The sequence below is a fragment of the Cryptomeria japonica genome, chromosome 2 (genome assembly GCF_030272615.1).
Source record: "Cryptomeria japonica chromosome 2, Sugi_1.0, whole genome shotgun sequence".
NCBI lineage: Eukaryota > Viridiplantae > Streptophyta > Pinopsida > Cupressales > Cupressaceae > Cryptomeria > Cryptomeria japonica.
Genome location: NC_081406.1, coordinates 554850206 through 554874131, shown reverse-complemented (window position 1 = coordinate 554874131; position 23926 = coordinate 554850206).

Genomic DNA, 23926 nt, shown 5'->3' with positions numbered 1-23926 from the left:
GAAATTGAAAATTGGGAATTATCATGATGAAGTTTTGTGTGATATTATGCCTATGGATATTTGTCATCTTTTGTTGGGTACACCTTGGTAGTTTGATAGATAGGAAATACATGATGGGAGGAAGAATACATACACTATTGTGGCCAATGGGATGAAGCAAACCTTGTTACCTTTGGAGGAACCTTTGAAGAATGAAGTCTGTAAAAATGCTAGAATCTGTTTAGTAGATGGAAGGAAATTCATTGATGGACTGAGACATGAGAATGTGTATTTTGCCTTAATTCCTAAGAAGACTGAGAGACCGAAACCAGAAGAAGAGCACACAGAAGAGATAAGAGATTTGCTGATAGAATATGAGGACATCATTTTAGATAATGTACATGATGGATCACCACTTGTTAGAAGTATTATTCATTGCATGGACTTGGTTCTCAGAGCTAGTTTGCCTAACAAAGTTGCATACTGGTTGACACTGGTAGAGAATGAAGAACTGAATAGACAAGTGCAGGAGATGTTGAAGAAAGGTTTGATTAGGGAGAGTTTGAGCCCTTGTGCAGTACCAACGGTATTAGCACCTAAGAAGAATGGATAATGGAGGATGTGTACCGATTCAAGAGCAATAAACAAGATCACAATGAAATGTCGGTTTCCTTTGCCTAGGATGGATGACATAATGGATTGTTTGAGTGGAGCAAAATACTTTATAAAGATAGATTTTAAGAGTGGATATCATTAGATCAGGATCAGAGAAGGTGATGAGTGGAAGACAATATTTAAGACAAATGAAGGACTATATGAATGGTTGGTGATGCCTTTTGGATTGACTAATGCACTGAGTAATTTCATGAGGCTGATGAATGAGGTATTGAAGAAATTATTGGGTAAGTTTTTTATTGTACATTTGGATGACATTCTGATTTTTAGTAAGACAAAAGAGGAGCATTTGTTGTAGTTAAGACAAGTTTTGCAGAGATTGAGAGAAGAGAAGTTATTGATAAGTATTAAGAAGTGTACTTTGATTAAGGATGAGTTAGTCTATTTGAGATTTGTGATATCTGAGGATGGTTTAAAGATGGACCCTGAGAAAGTGAAAGCAATTGTTGAATACCCTGCACCAGAAAGCATTGGAGAGGTAAGATCATTTCTGGATTGGCTAGTTTTTACCGGAAGTTTATCAGAAATTTTAGTTTAGTTTGTAACCCTATGAATGAAACCATGAGAGGAGATCGAAAGGATTTCAAGTGGACCACCAGAGCAAACAAAAGTTTTGAATTATTGAAGCAAAAAGTGACTAAGTAGCCCGTGTTAGCTTTAGCGGATTTGAATAAGGTATTTCAAGTGGATTGTGATGCAAGTGGAACAACAATAGGAGCAGTCTTGAGTCAAGAAGGGAGAGAAGTAGCCTATTTCAATGAGAAATTGAATGATTCTCAAAAGAGATATTCAGTGTATGATCAGGAATTTTATGCCATAATTTAAGCCTTGAAGAAATGGAGACACTACTTGTTGCCTAAGGAGTTTGTGTTGTATACAGATCATTAAGATTTTCAGTATTTGAACAATCAGAGTAAGTTGACTCAGAGACATATGAGATGGGTAGAATTCTTTCAGAGTTACACCTTTGTGTTAAAGCATAGAAGTGTAAAATCTAACAAAGTTTTTGATGCATTGAGTAGGAGAAGAAATTTGCTAACAAAGATGAGAGTGACAGTATTAGGTTTTGAAGATTTGAAGACCTTGTATGATGGAGACTCGGATTTTGTAGAACCTTGGAAACCATGTAGAGAACCAATTATGGTTGATAGGAGCAAATGGTTGGATTATTTCATTCAGGATGGGGTGTTATTCAGGGGAGTTCAGTTGTGCATACCTAAGAGTTCCATGAGAGAGAACCTGATAAAAGAGAAATATAGTGGAGGTTTAGCCGGACATTTTGGCATTGAAAAAATAGTTGCATTGGTGAATGAGTAGTACTTTGGGCCCCATATTCATAAGGATGTTAAGAGATATGTGCGGAGTTGTAGAGTTTGTCAAGTTGCAAAAGGTAGTAGCCAAAATGTAGGATTGTATAAACCTTTGACAGTACCAATAAGACCTTGGGAGGATATAAGCATGGATTTTGTACTTGGATTGCCTAATATACCAAGAGGGAATGGTTCTATATTTGTGGTAGTGGATAGATTTTCTAAGATGACTCATTTCATACCTTGTAAGAAGACATCAGGTGCATTACGTGTAGCAGACCTATTTTTCAAGGAAGTGTTGAGATTGGATGAATTACCTAAGAGCATAGTTTTAGATAGAGACACTAAGTTTGTTGGCTATTTTTGGAGTTTAGTTCTACTTTTCATCCACAAACTGATGGAAAGACATAAGTTGTTAACCAGAGTTTGGGAAACTTGTTGAGATGTTTCATGGGAGATAAAACCAGAAGTTGGGATTTGATCCTTGCACAAGAAGAATTTTCCTACAATAATTCAGTGAATATAAGTACCAGAAAAACACCTTTTGAGATTGTTACCGGAGTGCATCCTAGAGGAATATCAAAATTAAGAGACATTAGCAGTGAAGACCAGAAGAGTTCAGAAGTAAAAGATTTTGCAGATCACATGACATCATTGCATATTCAGGTTAAACAACATTTGGAAGACATGAACAACAAATATAAGGAGAAGGTAGATGAGAAGAGGAGACATAAGGAATTTGAAGTTGGCAGTGAAGTGATGGTGCATTTGAGAAAAGAGAGATACCCGGTTGGAACTTATAATAAGTTGTTGATGAAGAAGTTTGGACACTGTAAGATTTTGAGGAAGTTCAGTTCTGGAAATGTATATGAAGTGGAGCTACCAGATAGTCTAAGTATTTCACGTATATCCAACATTGCAGATCTTAATGAGTACCATGAACTAGAATTCAATAAGCACAATATTGCAGACCTTGAGAAACAATTGCCCTAGAAGGAACCGGATCATATTGACAAGATTTTGGATAGTAGGATTGGGCGTAGTACCCAAAACAATCAGTACAAAGAATATCTTGTGAAGTGGAAGAGCAGACCAGTTGAAGATTCATCTTGGATTTCTTAGGTAGAGGTAGAACGCCTTGGTTTCCCTCCAACCCTAGCAAAGTGTGAGGCTCACTTTTTCTCTAACCCTGGATGTCTGATGTAGGAGCATCCCCATTCACAACAATATTGTATCAACCAAAAACATTTTTCCTTTCTGTCTGCAGTTTCAGTTTTCCTTTCTGCGTGTCTCGGTTTTGGCTCACCGGACCTTGTGGAGTTGGATTCTACTTGAAGACTTGATCATATTTCTTTCTTTCAGACCGCATCGCATTTGGATCACGTACTGCCAAGATATCGCTACCAGTTTCCATGACAGTTTCTTGTTACCGATTGTTCCTTTGTTACCGGTTGCCTGAGACCTATTATGGTGATCTACCGGAACCCATTCTGACGCTTGTGGAGCCTTGGGTGTTTATTTCAATGTTCCTTAGCATGTGGCCGACCTTTTCCCATGATCTACATTTCATCCTTTTGATTTTCTAGAGGAATCTCTTGGCAGAGGCAGACCTTGTTTATTTTGCACATTAGGTCTTCTTCTTCGGAAATTGATCCCTTTTGGGCCAATTGGATCCTTTGGGTTGATATATATATTTTTAATCATGCTTTATATGTAATAAATTTGAATCAATCAAAGTATCAGATAGATAGATTGTGCCTAGAAGATAGATCTTTCAATTCAAGGTCCCAGTTGTGACCTTTTCTACTAGGCATGTGTGCTAGTATGTTGTAACCTGGTTGTTACCGGTTGGACGTAATCAAATTTCATGCAATAAAAATATCTATTCTGCATTGCCTCCATCATATCTGTGTGTTTCCATTGTGTTTACTCTTGTTGACTGGTCCAGAACGATCTCCTTGAGGTCCCTCCTCACCAGTGACTGCTTCAAGATCTCGACCAGTTGGGTACCCATATCTCTACATTTACAGACTGGCATCTTCTTAGCCTATGCTTGGGAAGCTAGAGTATTGGAGGCATGTTCTAGATGACATGGATGCAGTGGTCTAATGCCTGTACTTGGATTGTGAGACATGGTCTGAGGATGCCACAGAGGTTCCAGTTTTTGTACAGAGCAGATATTTGATTGGGCGGATGCCCTATGTAGTAGAGAGATTCCTCTTGTCCCAAGTATATTGACAGTTTGGTTAGCCACAACTGATGCCATAGGGGAGAGCCTTGTACACGAGAGTGTACAAGGAGAGGGTAGAGTGGGGGATGCCATTAGATTACGCCACAACTTGTGCATAGTTCCGCTCTCTTCCTTTTGTTGTTTGGGATATGAGGTCGATAGTGACTGATGTGGGCATGCACTAGGATTATGCCCTATATTTGATGAGCTATCATTTCCATCGATTGATAGGGCCAACAGAGTCGGTACCACCACTAGAGGAGGTAGATGATGATGATGATAGTGGTGGTGATGGAGGATGACGAGGGGGTTGATGGGGCTGAGGTGTAGAGAGAGGGAGGAGAGGTCAAGGGGGAGATCAGGGATTAGGCAGAGGCAGAGGAAAGTTGGACCGAGGTGGGGATGGTGGTGGGGATGATGGTGGAGATAGGATGAGAAGAGGAGGAGGAGGATCCAATGGCTAGGGGGTGAGGGGTATGGGTGGTGATTGGCGACATATGCTAGTTTGAGGAGGGCCTATATAGCCAGAGGTCGTAGTAGAAATTGGAGGTGTGAATGAGGAGGAGATCTCTGAGGTGAGGGATCTGATGATGGATCTGATGAGGAGACAAAGTCGAAGGTAGTGTGATGGTAGGATTGGGTGGCATCAGCTTTGATACAAAGGAGGAGGAGGAGGATGTTCAACCTTTGACATGATGAAGGAGGATAGAGATACCCCCACCATCTAGAGGAAAGGCGAGTTTCTCACAGGTACCAGTAGCACAGGACCCACAGCCGTCACGACCTCCCTCGGTTCGGATTACAGTGCTCTTACACCACCAGCAGGCACAGATAGAAGGGTTGCAGTCCTTGGTGGAGAGCCTACAGGCACAGTTGGTACAGGCACAGGGTTGGATAGCTCAACTACAGGGAGTCCAGACTCAGCTTTTCCAGGCTTAGGGATAGATTGCTTAGCTACAAGTACAGGTTGCTCAGTTGACTACTGAGCGAGATACATAGATATAGTGGGGGGGTCGTACAAAGGAGCTTGCCTAGTCCCTACAGCAGACTGTGACACAGGGTGCCACTGCTGAGAGTATTAGGACTCTTATTTATCAGACTAACAGGGCGGCATGCTACAAGACTTTTTACTTTCAGGTCGTGCCCCCAGACCGACGTGCCTCTAGCTATGTTGTTAGTTCTCAGTGCGGGGGCTCCCAGAGATGAGGGGCAGCGAGGGTGTCATGGGTCCTAGGAGAGATCCTCCTAGTGGTGGTGCAGGTGCAGGTAGTTCTAGTACCGCTTCTGGAGATAGCCATGCATAGAGTCTTCCATATGAGGGTTTCCATTTTTTATTGCATGATGTATATATTGTTGTATCTATTCAGCATTTTGATGATGTACCACGATGTACTATGATATATATACACATCATTATTTTGTTTCCGATATTACATTTGTTGTATTTTGATGATCTCTTTAATATGGTACCCATTGATTCATTGATGTGATGTTCTCGATTTATGTACTTTGTTATTGATGTGATATCCAGGGACTTTGGACATTTATTGTTTCACTAATGATTCATTCTTACTTATATTTGATTTTCCTTTGGATCAACATGGGTCACACATGTGCATGATGATATGATACTAGATATGCTTCTACATGTTATGGATGCCTTTATTTGATGAGCTATATGATCTATATGACTTTTGCTTTGATAACGCAAATGATTGTCTATGTGATGTGTGCGATGATGTGATTTTATGGCACTATGATCGATATGTTTTGAAGGTGATATGCTTAAGATGTTTTGATGATTATGCTTAACTATATGTTTTGCAGATGATATGCTTAAGATGTTTTGATGATTACGCAAATGAATGTGTTTTATGATTTACAAATGTGACAAATGTATGTCCTTTATTGTGCTGCTAAATGCAATGCATGAATGTACATGGATGAATATGTGAACACATTTAACATGTTTTGGTTCTTTTTGTATGTTTTTTATTTGATATAGTAATGTTCATGTACCTGAATGTACTTTGATATGAGATGATAATGATGATGCATCTAATGCAATTTGGTTAGGATATGATAATGATGTGAAATGTATCTTGAAAATGAGATGTAAAATGAAAATGATAATGATAATGATATGAGACTATGTGAGATGTATATTGAAAATGGGATGTAAAATGAAATGATAATGATAATGATACGAGACTACGTGAGATGTATCTTGAAAATGATAATGATGTGAAAATGCAACTAAAGCAATGCTTAATATGGTAATGATAATGATAGTGCAATCTAATGCAAAGCTTAATATGATATTAAAATGATAATGATAGTGAATTCTAATGCAAAGCTTAATATGAAAATTATAATGATAATGCAATCTAATGCAAAGCTTAATATGAAAATGATAATGATAGTGCAATCTAATGCAAAGCTTAATATGACCACTACATGAAATGCACTCTCGTTACTAATGTTGCCATTTGTTTTGATCAAATTGCCAATGCTTCCCCTTTTTTATTTCATTAGTGAGCCTTGATTTGTTGAAAGTTGATACAAGCATACTAGTATAATTGAACCATAATGACCTAAGTATAACTTACATGGATGTTGATATTGCAAGACGAAATAAGCGTCGAGGTATAATTGAACCAAGACGACCTAAGTATTGCTTGCATAAAATAAACAAGAGTTAACCTTAGTCCAATACAAATCCAAAATGTCCTCAGTGATATGTTGCTTGATCATGTCGTAAGACAAATTTGCATAGTAGTAGGCTTGACTTCCAAACAATAGAGAAAGAAAACATCACATTCCCTCCTTGCTTCTCTAGTATTTGAGACATCCTTGAATTTCTTAGGAGATATGATAAGCAAAAATTAACAACCATAAGCATGTATGCTATCTGAAGTGTATTCTTGTCAAATAAAACTTCTTGCAAATGGATCTTTTGTCCAGTTGAAATTAGTTCAAGTCCTTGATGTCTATCCTTGATGGTTGCACTTTCATGTTGCTATGTTCACCATTGGTTGTTCTGATCCTTGTTGTCTTACTACGTGTTTGGTCTGGTGTCTGAACCCACACTGCAAAATACCCCCAACGAGGTCAAGATTTTTGCACCTTGATGCCAATACTACTTCGATATGGATATGTACATAGATCACCAAGCCATGGTGGGATATGATTCGGATAACTTATTCAGATAATCAAGGACAGTGACTATGCTAAGTATGTCTGAGATAATGTTGCATGTATAATTGTTATGTGATGGCTATTGTCTTAGATCAGATGGAGCCAAAGATATGAAATGAGTATTAATAGATAGAGGAGTTGCTCTATCTCAAATAGTGCATGTTGCCAGGTTTTCACCACTTGTTTTTATTGCACTTTCTTATTTGTTTTTCATTTTTTTGTTTTGTATTTTTCTTGATTTTTTAATTTTTTTTTTTATACCACAAGGTGCTTGTTTACTAGGTTTTCACCCTAGTGATGATTTTTTTGATAATTTTTTGATTTGTTTTTGTTGATTTTTCGCTTGATTCGTGCATTGGACAGCTCAAGTGTAGAATTTCTTCAAATGGATGTTATTGGTTGGCTCATCAAGCTCATCCCCTTCTAAAGTTGATAACTGATATGCCCCTGATCCATAAGCTAATATGATGACAAAGGGTCCCAACCAGTTAGGTTCAAATTTCCCCTTCTTTTCCCGATCTTGTTGATTTCAAGGATTTTCTTTTAGGACTAGATCACCAATTTTGAATGACCTTGTGATTGTAGCTTCGAAACATTCATTGTTGATATGCCTTGAGAAGATCAAAGGCACGTTGTTGGCATTCGTCTAGTAGCTCTAGCTCTTGCAGTCTGTTGACTTGTTACTCTTCATCTGGAATGAAGCCTTTCAATGATACCTTAAGTGATGGAATTTTTACCTGAATAGGTAGGATATCTTTTGATCCATACACCAATGAGTATGGTGTAGCTCCTGTGGGTTTGTGGATAATTGTTCTATATGCCCAAAGTGTAGGATTAAGTTGGACATGCCAATCTTTACCAGCATCATTGACTATCTTCTTGAGGATCTTCAGGATTGTTTTGTTTGAGGCCTCTGCTTGGCTATTCTCTTGTAGATAATATGGTGTTGAAAAATGATGCTGGATATGGAATCACTCACAAAGTTCTTGTACATCTTGATTCTTGAAAGGTCGTCCATTATCCATGATAATAGAGCTAGGAATGCCATACCGATAGATGAGGTAATTCAAAATGAAGGAAGATATCTGCTTGCCGATAACTGTGGTCAATGAGACTACTTGAATCCACTTTGTGAAGTATTCAGTGGTTGTGATGATAAACTTATGACCATTCGATGAGGAAGGATGAATATTTTCTACGAGGTCAAGTCCCCATTGGCATAAAGGCCATGATGTGGTAAAGGGTTGTAACTCCTATGTCGGTGCATGTATAAGATTGCCATGAATTTGGCATTTTGGATATTTCTAGCAAACTGATATGATTCTTTTTCCATGGTTGGCCAATAATAGCCCATCCTTAGAAGTTTCTTGGTGAGAGTAGGACCACTTGAATGTGTGCCACAAATACCTTCATGAAGTTCTTGCAAGGTTGTTTCAGATTCGTTACGATCAAGACACCAAAGAAGAGTACCATCAAGACCTCGGTGGTAAAGTGCATTAGCGGTTAGGGTATAACGAGCTTCTTGATGAATGAAGCTATGTTTCTGGTTTTGGGATAGGTCTAGTGGAAGGATATTGCCTTTTAGGTAGGTGTAGATATTTTCGTATAGGGGGAATCAGAACCATCTAGGGTACACATGACTTGGGATTCTGAGCTGTTATAGGTGGGGGAGAACAATTTCTCTACCAGGAATTCATAATGATTCTGTCTTTCTGGAATTTGTAGGAGTGAGGCAATGGTGGCCATTGCATTAGCAACTCTGTTGTCTAGCCTTGGAATCTACTCAAATGTGATGTGTACAAAGTATTTCTTAAAATCATCCATCATGCATTTGTAGGACATCATCTTATCCTCCTTCGTTTGATAGTCATCATTGACTTGATTGATAACTAATTGAGAGTCCCCATAGACTTTCAATTTTATGATTTTCCACTCCATGACTACTTTGATACGTATCACTAGAACTTTGTACTCAGCGATATTATTGGTGCATGGGAACATCAACCTATAGGATCTCAAAATTGTGTGTCCTTCTGGATCCTTCTGGAGTCACGAACAAGATGTCAGCACCTGATCCATGTAGTGTATAGGACCCATCAAAGTATAAGATCTATTTGTTTGGTGTAATAGTGAGCACATTTGTATCTAAAAATTCCACATGTAGTGGGTGTTTTTCTAGTAGTGGTGCTTATGCCAGTTGGTCTGATATTGCTTGTCCTTTGATAGACCTCTATTATGTGTACTTAATGTCGTACTCGCTTAGGATCATGACCCATTTTTCTAACCTCACTGTGAGAGTGACCTTGTCGAGTAAGTATTTTAATGGGTTGATATTTGCCACTAGCTTGATAGTATGAGCTAACATATAGTGTCACAACTTTTGGGAAGCAAACACCACAACTAAACAAGCTTTTTCGATGAAGGTGTAATTGAGTTCATAGCCATTCAACGTCCTGCTAATGTAATAAATGGCTCTTTCTTTTCCTGTCAAGTCTTCCTATGCTAGTAATGCCCCCAGTGACACTTTCATTGTTGATATGTAGAGATGAGTGGCTCGCTCCCTATTGGTGGCACCAAAATAGGTGGCTTCATGAGATAGTGCTTGAGCTTATGGAATTATTCTACACACTTGTCCTCCCATTTGAAAGGTACATTTTTATGAAGTAGATGGTTGAATGGGAGACATTTGTCCACCTGTTGAGCAATGAACCTTCTGATAGATTGTATCCTGCCTTGAAGAGATTGTAGCTGACTAATGTTCCTTCGAGGTGACATTTCCATGATTGCCTGGACCTTTGCGGGGTCCACCTCAATGCCCTTTTCTATTCTGATACAATGTAGCCCAAGATTTTTCTGGATGTGACCCCGAAAACACACTTTTTAGGGTTTAATCTGACATTGAATTTCTCTAGTCTCTGAAAGATTTTATCAAGAATGTCCTGGTGTCCCTCTCTTGTGAATGATTTGGCTAGCAAGTCATCTACATAATCCTCCATAAAAGTATGCATCATGTCATGGAAGATTGTTGTCATTTCTCTTTGATAGGTCGCACCAGCATTTTTCAAACCAAAAGGCATGGCATTCTAGCAATATGTACCCCATGGACATGTGAATGTCATTTTATCCTGATCCTCTGGAGCTATTTTTATTTGGTTGTAACCTGAGAAACCATCCATGAGTGATAGCATCGCGTGCCCTGTCATGAGATTCAAAATTGTATCGATGCTTGGTAGAGGAAAGTCATCTTTCTGACAAGCCTTCTTGAGGTCCCTAAAGTTAGTGCAGATTCAGATGCTTTTGTCTAACTTGGAGACCGGTACAATGTTGGAAATCCATTTTGCATAGTCTATAGGTCAGATAAAACTGACATCTAGTAGTTTCTTTAGTTTAGCTTTGACTAGCAATGCCACATGTGGATTCATCTTTCTAGGTTTTTGTTCAATGGACTTAGCTCCTGCACCGATTGATAAGTGATGCATAATGAGGTCCGGATCAACTCCCGACATAATAATACCAAGCAAAGTTAAATTGATTTTCCTCGAAAAACCTTATGAAACTCGGCTTTTTCTGATCTGTGAGTGATTCATCGAGGTGAATGTTTTTTGCTATCTCTAATGTACCAATATTTATTAATTAAGTGGGATCAATCAATATAGGTGATCGCTCTTGATAATATTCAGGAAGAGTGTCAAGTCTCTCATCCATCAACACCTCAAAGAGGTTTTCACTGTTGGATACACCCTTTCTTTTTACTATTTTGCGATCTAACATTGCCATTAAATGGTTTTCACTATTAGATCGATTTTGTCTTTTGTTTACTTTGCGACTAAGAGACTTGGCACTCCCTTGATTGCATACATCATCATGAGGTTCATTGGTGGAGCATGTTTCCAGGTTGACCGAGCATAAGTATTAGACAATGGCATCATCATTTTGAAAGGATGATATATCAATGTGTTCAGGTTATTCCCAGTCTATAAGTTCAGGGTGTATTAATGGTAAGGGATCATCTGGTGGGTTAAGGTCTACAATAGAGAGGGTCATGATGGATACGTTGTCAAATTTGGCCATAGTGAGGCCAAAGTCTATGATGATACCTTCTTCAGAATCCATTTCGCTTGGAACCTGATCATCCTCATTAGAATCATTGATATGTTGTAATCCAACTTCAACTAACCTAGCCCTCGAACCTTGTCCATCATAGGGTATGGGTGTATATGTGTGGATGGTATCTACCTCAATTTCTTCAGTGATATCAGAGCAAGTATCCCATTCATATTTATTTGAGTCTATCTCAGACTCACTTTCTAAGACTACTATGCTGTATCTAATAGGAGTATTATATGGCGAGAAGAGTTCGTTGATAATTGCTACAAGTTTTGTTGCTTATTTTGATTCTAGTTCTATGCTTGCTTATATTCTTTGGATTTGTTCATAAAAAACTCCTCTCTTTGAATGGCAAGTTCTTCTTGTTGTTTCTCATATCTGCCATCTCTTTGTGCTCTAACTGGTCCTTCTATTACTAATTTTGTATTAGCTTGATCAGGTTATGTTATTGCTTGCACGTGATGAATTTTTTTATAGGAATCCTCCTCTCTTTGAATAGTGAATTCCTCTTCTTGTTTCTCATATTCTTCATCATTTTGTTATTTGTTTGTCTTTTTAGTTGCTTGGTGTATCACTTCTTGCCATGATTCCTTGTTATGTGTTACATTTCTTCTCCATCGGGGATTATGATGACCTCGTTTTTGTACGGGTTGAATATGCTGGTAATACCCAAGTCCAGATTTATCTTTGGTAAGTTGTGAATGGGGTTGAATTGGTTTGTGATGCCTTCTCGATTCTTGCCAATAGGGCCCTTTCCTTTGTATCCCATTTGTTGCATGATTCTGAATCCATTACCATATTGTTGTGTGGGGATGGCAACTTCTAGATCAATTGCTCTTGTTTCTTCCTCATCTTTGTATAGCCAGTTGAGGATATCCTTGTCTTCTGATTCTTTTGCGAGTGTGCCTACTTGGATAAATTTTCCATCAAACTTTTTGATGGGTTGTGTTCCTTTTTACCTTGATGTTGAAGGTTGTCTGTGAAACCTTGGTGAAGTCAGCAACTTTGATAGACATAGGGATTCAAAAGAGTATTCCCCGATGCCTTAGTATTTTATCTTCATCTTCTTTTCAAAGACTTGAGTTTTTCCTGATTATTGGATGATGAGGAAGATTGGGCCTCCCTGTTATGTGGTACTAGATCATTTTGAGCTGCCCTCATAGTGTTGCAATACTGAAAGGGGTTGGTGTCTGCTGATATTGAGATCTCATATCCATTGTAAGGGAACTTGAGACATTGGTGATATGTAGAAGGTACCACTTTCATTTCATGGATCCAGGGACGAACCAAGAGTATGTTATATGTCAATTCTGTGCCTAAGACTTGGTAAATTGTGTCCTTCTGTACAGGTCCTACCTGAATGGGTAACACCATTATTCCGCCTGACAACCTCTATTCATCATCATATGCCTTGATAGTGATTTTATGTTTGGGATCAATGTCTTTCTCTGAGAAGCCCAATGCACGGATAATTTTTAAGGTACATATATTTAGGCCAGCTCCTCCATCTATTAGCACACATTTTATCCGATGTTTGTAGATGAGAATTTTGATATGGAGTGGGGTGTTGTGTGGATGACTTAAAGAGACATCATCATGCTCTGAAAAAGATAGGTTATGAGGCACCATCATATGTGCCACCATGGCTTGGAATTGATTGATGTCTAGGTTGTTTAAAACTATAGTATATGTAAGAGCTTGTTTCAAAATGTCCTTATGTGTTGGTGAGATTTTGAGCAACTCTAACATCGATATTTGGGCAGGTTTCTTTTGTAATTGGTCTACCGAGTTGTATAGAGTTTTAGGAAGAGTTGTTGCTTTAGATGTGGTCCCCTTCAAGACATATTTTTTTTCCCTTGTTGTCACGTTCACCAACGCATGTTCTTGTTTATCCTTGATTTTTATGACATTCACTTGGTTGTCATATGCTGATATGTGATTAATGACGTTGTAGTAGATGTGGTTTATGTGGGATCCTTTTTTGTTGTTGGATGTTGTTTCTCCTCCCTTGTCATAATTAGGAAGGGGATCTTTGAATGCCTCATTATCACCATTGGTCTTATGACCATCAACTGTTATATCACCATTGTCTATCATGTCTTGAACTAGGTTCTTCAACCTTAGGCAATAATTTGTGTGATGGCCTTTGTTTCGATGATAGTCGCAATAGTGTGAGTCATTCCACCATGGTGGTTTGACGTGGGCTTCAAATTGCCTATGTTTGGCAATGTGATGAGTTTGTTTGCCAAGAGCTCTCAAAATGCAGATTCTAGGGTTTGTCCCAATGGTGTAAACATTCTTCAATATTGGGGAGGTGGAGTGTTGGTGTTACTCCCTTGGTTATTGATCCCTTAATTGTTGTTGTTCCCTTGATTTTTGTTGTTTCCTTGATAGGTAGTGTGATGATAGTTGTTAGTGCCTTGATTGATATTTATTTGATTGATACTTCTTTGATTGTTGTTGGGTGGTGTACTACCTAATAAATTTAGCACTAGCTGCTTGGATTTTACGTTGTTGGCATCAACCACACCATCATTAACAACATTCTTGTTCCTAGTCCAAAACATGGACTTGTCCGAGTTTTTGTATTGATTGTTATAAGTGTTGTTGTTTGATGAACTAGCACCTTCCCTAGAGAATTTCAAGGGTCCCTTTTTTATTGAGGCTTCTTCTACTTGAATGTCATTCTCGATTAACTTTTGAAAACTAGGTAGACATTGTAATTTGAGTTGATAACTCATTTTGTCATTCAAATTGTCTATAAAAAATTATATTTTCTCCTTTTCAGGCACATCACGTGAGTACCTTGAAACTATGCGCCTCCATCTTTGTAAGAACACCATGAAAGTTTCATTATTCTTTTGTTTTATATTGCATATGTCAATAATGGTGACCTCGTGTTGGATATTATAAGAGTATTGTAAAATGAATTTGTTCACTAACTCATCAAATGACCTGATAGGTGTGAGTTTTGAAAGCCACTCCATTGTTTGTCCTCCCAAACTTCTTGGGAATAGCCTCATCATGTAAGTGTCATTATGGGAAAACTCTAAGCTCCTAGTGCAAAATTCCCTAATGTGATCCCAGGGATCACTCTTACCATTGTATTTGTCATACTTTGGTATATGTAAGTTTGGTAGAAAGGGCACCATGTTTAATCTTCTATCAAAAGGATAAGGACAAATGTCCTCCAAAGAGTACCTTGTCATGTACCCTTGTTGCATATCCAACATCTGTCGTTGGAGTGCTTGGATTTGTTGTGTGATGTTGGCTAAGGGAACATTTTGTACATTGAACCTTTGATGATTGGCATCCCCTTGTTCACTAATATTGTCGTGATTATGGGTATTGTCTCGGTCGTAGGTATTGTCTCGGTCATGGGTGTTGTCTCCTCCCAAGTCCTCTTGATTATGACTATTGAATGTGTAGGTCCTTTCCCTTGTTCTTGGGATTCTTTCATTTGTATTTCTTGAATTCTCCATGTCAAAATCCTCAGGAATGTTGACTCCTTTACTAGTTAGCATGAGGAGGTATTTTTGTTTGTCTGATTCTATAAGCCTTTCTATGAGCTTTTGGAAGGTGACACTTTGTTGGCTTTGTTAGATGAGATCCTCAGTGATCTCATCTTCCCCCATATGTGTGTATTCATAAAAAGTATTGGACTCACTATGACTCATGCTTGATTCTGGTTTTGAGCCTTTGTTTTTCAGAGATCGAGTGAAAACATGAATTGATATGCTTCTCAATATGTGAGTTCTTCTTTTCTTAATGGGGTTGATATTTCTTCCTCTCTTTTGGAGTTGGTGGTTTGGGTCGAGCTTTTTTGCAAGTGATGAAAATGTTTGGAAAGAAGGCGGGCTTGGATTTTCCCCCTTTGTTGAGACATTGGTTGAATGCCGACTTCTGAGCATAAGCCCTACTTCTCAAAGGCTCTTCATCAAACTTGTTGGTTTTTCCTTGAACATATAATCACATGTGACATAAGAAGATATGATGTGATACAAAGAGTTGACAGTTAATGTAGAGAAACTTTCTCCTCTTGCTAAGCTCCCTAAGACTAGGTTGTCTCTTCAACTTAGTCTTTTGACGAAGACATCTTCTTCTAAAAATATGGGGAGTGGTCATACAAATGATCAAAATGTTGATGTTGTTGGTTGATAGGGATAGTTCATTTTGATACTCAAGCTTAGTCCTAATAGAGGGTTTGTTCAATATGCCCCTATGACAAATTACGTCAAATGATATGGATCAAGTTTCCTGATATGGAAACTAAATTTGACAAACTTGAATACCTAACTAGGTATTATTGTTGAGATAGTTTGGATGATAACTTGTGATCACTTGGTTTGATACTCCTCTAATCTTGTTGGATGAAAGTTTTGCCTAAAGATATTTGAAAAGTTGATAACCACCTCAAAAGGTGCTTTGTTGGATTTGAAAATCTCCTCCACTTATGATTTCTCTTTGTTTGAACTAATTTTTGAGTTGGTTGATTGATATTTTTGCAATATTTTTTAACATTTGTGACAAGAATACATAGCACACATGAAGACACTGGTCATCCTAATGCTAAATATTTAGTGTATGTTCTTTGAGGATGTGTTCAAATCTCCAATGTTTTCACTGGTTTGGATACAAATAAGACACACCAAGTAGATTCTTTATTCAAGGGTCATTGACAATACCATAGCCCACAACTTGATACTCCTTCAGCTCAAACATTCGTGTCACCCCCTATGGGGTGCCCATTTTTTTGCCTTTGTCCATAAATTAACGCAAAGAGGATTTCTCCTCAATTGACTAATTATCTTGGGAGATGTATGGTGAGTGATCTTGGGGGCGGATTCTTCCCCACCCTTACACTATGATATTGTCAATGTATGGCAACTATCTCGGCTCAAAGTTTCTACTTCTAAGGTTTGTAGTAAAGGTTTCAGATGCGACAAATAATAAACTCAATTAAGAGGCTTCACAACCTTTAGAACAAATGCTTTTCACATCACAAGGATACTAGGGTAAGGCTATCAAATACACACTTCTGTTGGAGGGGATTTTCATCAGCCTCCACATTTGATTATAGTGGGTTGGTAAAATTGGCTTTAGCCGTTGCCCACTTGAGTCGTACCCTTCTCACTAGCCCCCACAAGGCGATCGGGAAGGTAGGCCCTCTAAAGATTTTAATTGATTGAAAGTAAATAAAGCATGAAAAGAATGGGTTTGGCTTTTTGGTCACCCAATTAAGGGGAGAGCATATACCTACCACTCAAGACAAAGCATACAATGTTCTTTTTACCTTTGAAAGCAATGATTATCTAAGTCCTAATTGGAGATGTTGCTTCAATCAAACATGATGTTTATTTTAGTCCCACATAGCAATTGTTTTCTAACTAGGAAAGTGAAATTCCGGTCAACAAAATGAAAGCACATTGTTATAAAGTAAATCAATTTTGCAAAAAAAAAAGACAAGTTGATTGTTTTTTTTTAAGCCCAAATTTGAAGTGTTTTTGCTCCTAACTTGCAAGAACACAAAGTTTGATTTGCGATTCCTTTTACCTTTGCAAGTCATGTTCTTTTTAGAGCCCTAAAACAAATGTTGTTCCTTTTAAAGCACCAAATTGAAAATGTGAAGTTCTTTTTACCAAAGGAAATGTGAATTCTTTTTAACCAACTTTGAAAAAGCTAGCAAAGAAAATAAAAAAATCCTAACTTAACTCCTCCAATCTGCAAGAAACTATTAGAAACCTGCAAAAGAAGAAGTTAGTGAAAGTCCCAATCACTTGGTGGGCTAGACAAGCCTAATTTGCCAAACAAGATTACAAAATTTTTCCTCTGTAAAAAATGCACTCTGTACAGAGTGCAAATGTGCTACACAAATGTGCTACAACAGAGAGTCAATGTGCCACTACATAGAATAAATGTGCTACCGAGTATTGAAAATGCACTACAAGATGTAGTAAATGCGGTAAACTGTCCAGAACCAGAAAATAGACAAAAGATAGAAATTTTAACCCTGATGCAAATGCGCTATTATAGAGAATGTATGTGTTGTGTTGTACTTCAAATGCACTGTAACAGTGAGCGTATGCGCTATAATAGAGACCAAATGCATTATAATAGAGACCAAATGTGTTATAACAGAGACCAAACGTGATGTAGCGTACAATGTATGCACTAGAAGATTCTGTAAGATTTCTTGGCCAGACCTGCGCAAAATGTTAGAAATTCGATAAATTTAGGGGCCGAGCCCCACGGTGGGTGCCATAAATGTATGCTCCAAAAGTGGGCAATCTGTAAAAGAGAATCAAAAAATATCAAACACACACATGAAACATTATGTTAGAGTTAGAAATCAAAATAGAAACTAAACCAAGTTAGCTTCAAAATCAAGAACCCCAAGCATGTCTCATGTTCCTCTATCTCCAAGGATATTCAAGATTCAAGGTGGATCTAACTTGGAAGAGCACTTCATCAAGCCATAGTTTAATTAATAGGTTAGTCTAGAAGAAAAGGATTTTAATCAAATCTTTAATTTGATTGACAGGCTGATTGGAAGAATAGGGATATTTTTTAAACCTTAGTCTAATTAATAGGTGAATAAATGATGATTAAATGAATAGAATTCATTTAATTAGTTGTGCAAGTTTTAGGTTTCTACAGTTACAACAGTTATAGAAACTTAACAGAAAAAAACATAAATAGCATGCATACCATAATAGAGTGATTTACGTGGGGAAAACCCTTTCAAGAGAAAAACCCCACACACTAAAAGTTGCTCAATATATTATTCAAAATTAATAATAGATTACAATATACTCACAAAGAAATATTTTCAGAGGAGTATCACAAACCAGAGATTTAGAGGTAACTCAATAGCTATAAGACTCTTACACACAACCTCCATCTCACACACCTAATATATAGGAGATACAATACATGAAACCGTCAAACGATATTACAAAACCATGGGCTAAAACCACCCAATAAAGTGGCACCCATCTTATCTCCAATCCTAGATGCCTTATGATGTGTCAAAACACACATCGACATGTGTACCTCCTTTTTACAACTCATTTATGTGTCCAATGCATTTTTATATTTCTTATTTTAGGAGACCCAACTTCTGAAGGCCATAACTTTTGAATTGGGTGTCCAATTGACGAACTGTTTGAAGTGCTAGAAATCCCATGACGTGCTCTATCAATATATAACCCTCTATGCTTTTTTAGACACTTTTAGGTCATTTCGAAGCCTCTAAAGCCCTCAAAATTGATTTTGAAACTTCCACTCACAACTTCCAAAAATAAAAACTTAAATATCTTCAAATCTACACATGACCTTTCAACAAAAATTTATTGACATGCTTATCTAGCTAGTTCAAAGCTTTGGGTAAAAATTCAAACCAATTTGTGCTCAAATGAAAACCTACTAAAAATAGTAACCTTATGCATATGCAAGGTTGAGACACCATTTTCCTAACATAAAGGAGTAAAGGACATTAACAACACCAACATTGTCCTTATTACTAGAAAAGTTGATGCACATCATTTTCAGATTATAGAGCAATCTCACTCTGTAATACCATCTACAAAATTACTTCTGAAGCGATGATGAACATGTTAAAGACTCTTTTCCCAAGGATTATTTTGTAAGAACGAAGAGGGTTTGTTCCTGGAAGAAACATTGTTGATGGTATTATCAATGTGCATGAATCCAAACACTTTATAAAGAAGCTCAATCTAAGTGGTATGATTCTAAAGTTGGACATGAGAAAAGAATATGACAAAGTGAAGTGGAGATTTCTTCTAGAAATAATGGAGAAGTTTGGTTTTTGCAAGAAGTGTCTCAATTGGTTATTCAATTGCATTTCTAACGGCAATTAGTAATCAATGGTGTTCCTTTCATTTTCTTCCAAGGGGTTAAGGGATTGTGGCAAGGGGACCCTTTAGCCCCCTTCCTTTTTATTCTCATGGAAGATGGTTTAAGTAGGGACAGTTTTAGAAAGGTCGCTCTAGGTCCATGGAATGGCATCAAAGTCCTCCAAGAAATTCCTACATTTACACACCAAATGTTCATAGATGATACATTGTTGTATTTCTCAATAACAATTTGGGAAGCACAAAATATTGTCAACACCCTTTTAAAGTACTCTACGACCTTTGACAAATTATTAATAAGGAAAAATCCAACTTTTTTTCTTCAACACTTCTAAAAACCTGCAATGAAGATTAACGGCTTTGCTTGGTTTCGTAGTGGAGCATCAACCATATAATTACCTTGGAATCCCCTTGTTCTTTGGGGTTGTCAAACAAGACTTTTGAAACAAAATGATGGATAAGTGCTTTAAAAAAATGGATTGTTGGAAGAGTTGATGCTCATGATGACCGAAAGAATCACTATGCTCAAATCAATCATCTTTGCAGTTCCAATTTACATGCTCTCACTCTTAGAGCTACCAGGTAGTGTGCAATAGAACTTAACTATATAATAAAGGAAGTTCTTGTGGAAAGGAGAAAATGAGAAGAGATTCATCCCATTGTTGGCATGGGATAAAGTCAAACAAGATAGATTGAATGGAGGGGAAAACATTTGTGACCTATAGCTTCAAAATCTATCTTTGGGCATCAAACTCACATGGAGGTTTTGTAAACAAAAATTTTGCATGAATTTGGTCTCCATTGCAATTTTTCCAAACAAGGAACCATATAAAATATCACCTAAGGGGAATGAGGAGATAAATAGGCAATTTTAAGAGTTTCTTGATAAGGGGTTGATTAGATAGAGATTTAGTTTGTGTGTTGTTCCTATAGTGTTGGCATCCAAAAAGGATGAGGAATAAAAAATGTGTATGAATTCTAGAACAATAAACAAGATAACTATCAAATACTAGCTTCTATTTCCACAAATGGATGACATGATGGATTGCTTGAGTGGGGCAAAATACTACACTAAAATTTGTTTGAAGATTAGCTATCCTTAAATCAAAATAAGAGAGGGAGATGAATGATAAATTTCATTCAAAGCCAAGGATGGATTGTAAAAATGGTTGGTGATGTCATTTGGATTGATGAATGTTGTTAACATCTTCATGAGATTGAAGAATTAAGTCTTGAAACCATATCCTGGTAAAACAACTATTGTATTTAGATGATAATATCATATTTATTAAAAAAGAAGAAGAGCACTTGCAACATTTAGAGTAGTTTTGCAAAGGTTGAAAGAGGAGTTGTTAGCCAATTTGAAAAAGTGCATCTTCATGAATGAAGAGTTTGTTTATTTGTGCTTTGTTGTTTTTCGAAGTGGGTAAAAAATGAATCTAGAAAAGGTGAAGACAATTGTACATTGGCGTTCACCAAGGAGCATGTTTGAAGAAAGATGCTTCCATGGAATAGCGAGCTTCTAAAAGAAGTTCATTAGAAATTTTAGTCGGATTTGTGTTCCTATTATGGAAACTATGAAGGATATATGAAGAAATTTGTTTGGATAGCAGTGATAGAAAGGAGTTTTAATATTTTGAAATCAAAAGAGACAAAGTAGCTCGTGTTAGAACTTCCCAATTTTGAAAAAGTTTTCCAAGTTTGTGATGCAAGTGGGACAATGATAGGGGAAGTTATAAGTCAAGTGTGTAGACTAATAGCTTATTTCAGTAAGAAGCTAAATGAATAAAAGAGAAATAACTTTGTGTATGATCAAAAATTTTACACGATTTTGAAAGTGCTCAAAAAGTGGAGACACAACTTGCTACCAAAGGAGTTCACATTGTACACTGATCATCATGCATTAGAATTCATAAATAGTCAAGGTAAATTAAATCAAAGGCATGTGACATTGATTTAATTTCTTCAAAGTTTTTCATTTATTTTAAATCAAATTTGACATGGATTTAAATCATGTGACATGGATTTAAATCAAATAGAGTTGATGATGCATTGAGTAAGAGTTGTTTCCTATTGAATGAGTTAAAAGTAAGCATTGTTGGTTTTTATTAAATAGGAGATTTATGAGGAAGATATAGATTTTAAAGAAGCTTGGGTAGCGTGTAAGAGTCTAGTGGGAGTGGATAGAACTTTGTGGCTATCAAGTATTTCATTCATGAGAATTTCTTGTTTAAAGGAAAGATATTGTGTATACCTAAAGGTTCAATGAGGTAGAATTTAATAAGGGAGAAACATAATGGGTTTTAATTGGAAATTTTGGGATGGACAAGACATTAGCATTGTTGAATGAGAATTGTTATTGGCTAGGGATGAGTGCAAATGTAAAAAGAATGGTGCAGGGTTGTGGGATATGCTAGCATGCTAAACGAGTGATACAAAACACCAAATTCTACCAAAAATTTCTAATACTGAAGAGACCATGCAAATACATTAGTATACATTTTACTTTGGGACTACCATGAACACAAAAATATAAATTCAATTTTTGTTGTGGTAGGAATTTCCAAAATGGCTCATTTTATACCATGAAAGAAGTGTAGTGATGCTTCCCATATACCTACTTTGTTTTTCAAAGAGATAGTGTCGTAGGTAAGTTTGGGAAATACTGCAAAGAACCGTTAGAGCAACCAGGAAACTCCAAATTCAATGCAAAACAACATAAATAATCAATGAAAGATGAATTCAAAATGCATTCAAATGGAAATCAAAATGATATACCTAACATCGAATCCATGACCTCCATTGCTCTTATTAATCTTCTTGTATGATGGCTCTCATAAATTATGTGTGCACAAATAAAATTCAAAAGCGATTTGATGATTTGACAACATGAATATTTTGAAAGCGTGGTTGTCGAAAATGAGGAAACTGGTCACAATTATAGATTTTTAAAGTTGGTTGGACGGACAAGATTGATTGTCAATTGACATATGAGATCACTTGACAGGATGAGTTAACTGATAACAAATGGGAAAGTTGCATTTGCAAGTGGAGGAGAAAATAAAAATGAGGAAGTGTTAAGTGAAAATAAATTTTGGAAACATTAATTTTCATTAAAATTTGCCATTTTAAAGTGGAGGAAAGGAGTAGTGAGGAATAAGTTTAGTGGAGAAAGAGAGGAGTTAAAATGGAAAGAGGAAAGAGTTAAGTGAGGAGACAAATTAGCAAGTGGAAGACATAAGTGGGAATGAAAATTGGAAAGTGGAAGAGATAAGTGGAAGGAGATGGAAGAGTTAAAGGGAGATAGAAATTAGGAAGTCGAAGAGTTAAAGGGAGATAGAAATTAGGAAGTGGAAGAGTTAAGTGGGGTTATAAATAAATAGGTAAAATTTATTTATTTCACCCACACATGGTGATTAAATAAATTAAAAATTTATTTAATTAGAATAATTTGAAAAAAGAGATTAAATAACTAAAATAATTCTTTAATCATGGAAGAATAATTAGTTTAGAATAAAGGGGCTAAATAATTAAGTGAATTATTTAATCGGAGAGAAGTAGTTAGGATTAGGCGATTAAGAACAAGATTAATTGATTAGAAAGAGATAATGATGAACATTAATTAAATAATGAAGATTATTTAATTAATGATTTAGAAGAACAATAATTAAATAATTAAAAAATATTTAATTACAAGGTATTAGAAGAAGAATATCAGTACTAATTAAATAATTAAAGTTATTTAATCATTTTAGACAAAAAGTTAGTGAAAAGTGTCATCAAAGACCTAGGATAATTTTTAGCGTCTATAGATAGTACAATTTCATGGATTGTTAAAGAGTATTATTTCAAATTAGGACACAAAATGTATTGGCCATTTTTGGCACACTTTGTGGAAGAAGATGGGAACCCAATTGGGATTTATCTTAGCTTACAATCTTCAAATCAATGGTCAAACCAAACTTATGAATCAAAATTTACGTAATTTGTTGAGGTGTTTGGTAGGTGACAAACCTAACTAATGAGATTTGACATTGGCACAAGCCAAATTTACATACAACAACTCAGTCAATCTGAGTATAAGTAAAAGTCATTTCCAAGTGTGTATGAGTACAACCCTACGGGTGTTGATGAGTTGAGGGATAGTATTTTAATCCTATGAGGATCCGGTTAATACTGAGAGGGGGGGGGGGGGTGAATCAGTATTAAAGCTATTAAAACTTTAACTCAAAAACAAACTTATCTCAGATCTAAAACCATTTAACAAATGTCTCAACTTCTTTAATCAGATCTAACAACCTCTTTATCAGATTTGCTTAACACATTAATCAAATCATTTACCACAACTATCAATACTTTCACCACCAAAGTAATCATATAAACTTGATCATTTACCAACTCATTAACTTTATCAATCAGCTCAAATACTTTCTCAAACAACTCCTTATCTATACCGATAACCTCTGATAAAATTATGATAAAACATCATAACCGATGTCTCAGAAATAATGCATGAAATGAAACATAAACAAGAACATAACATGAAAAACATT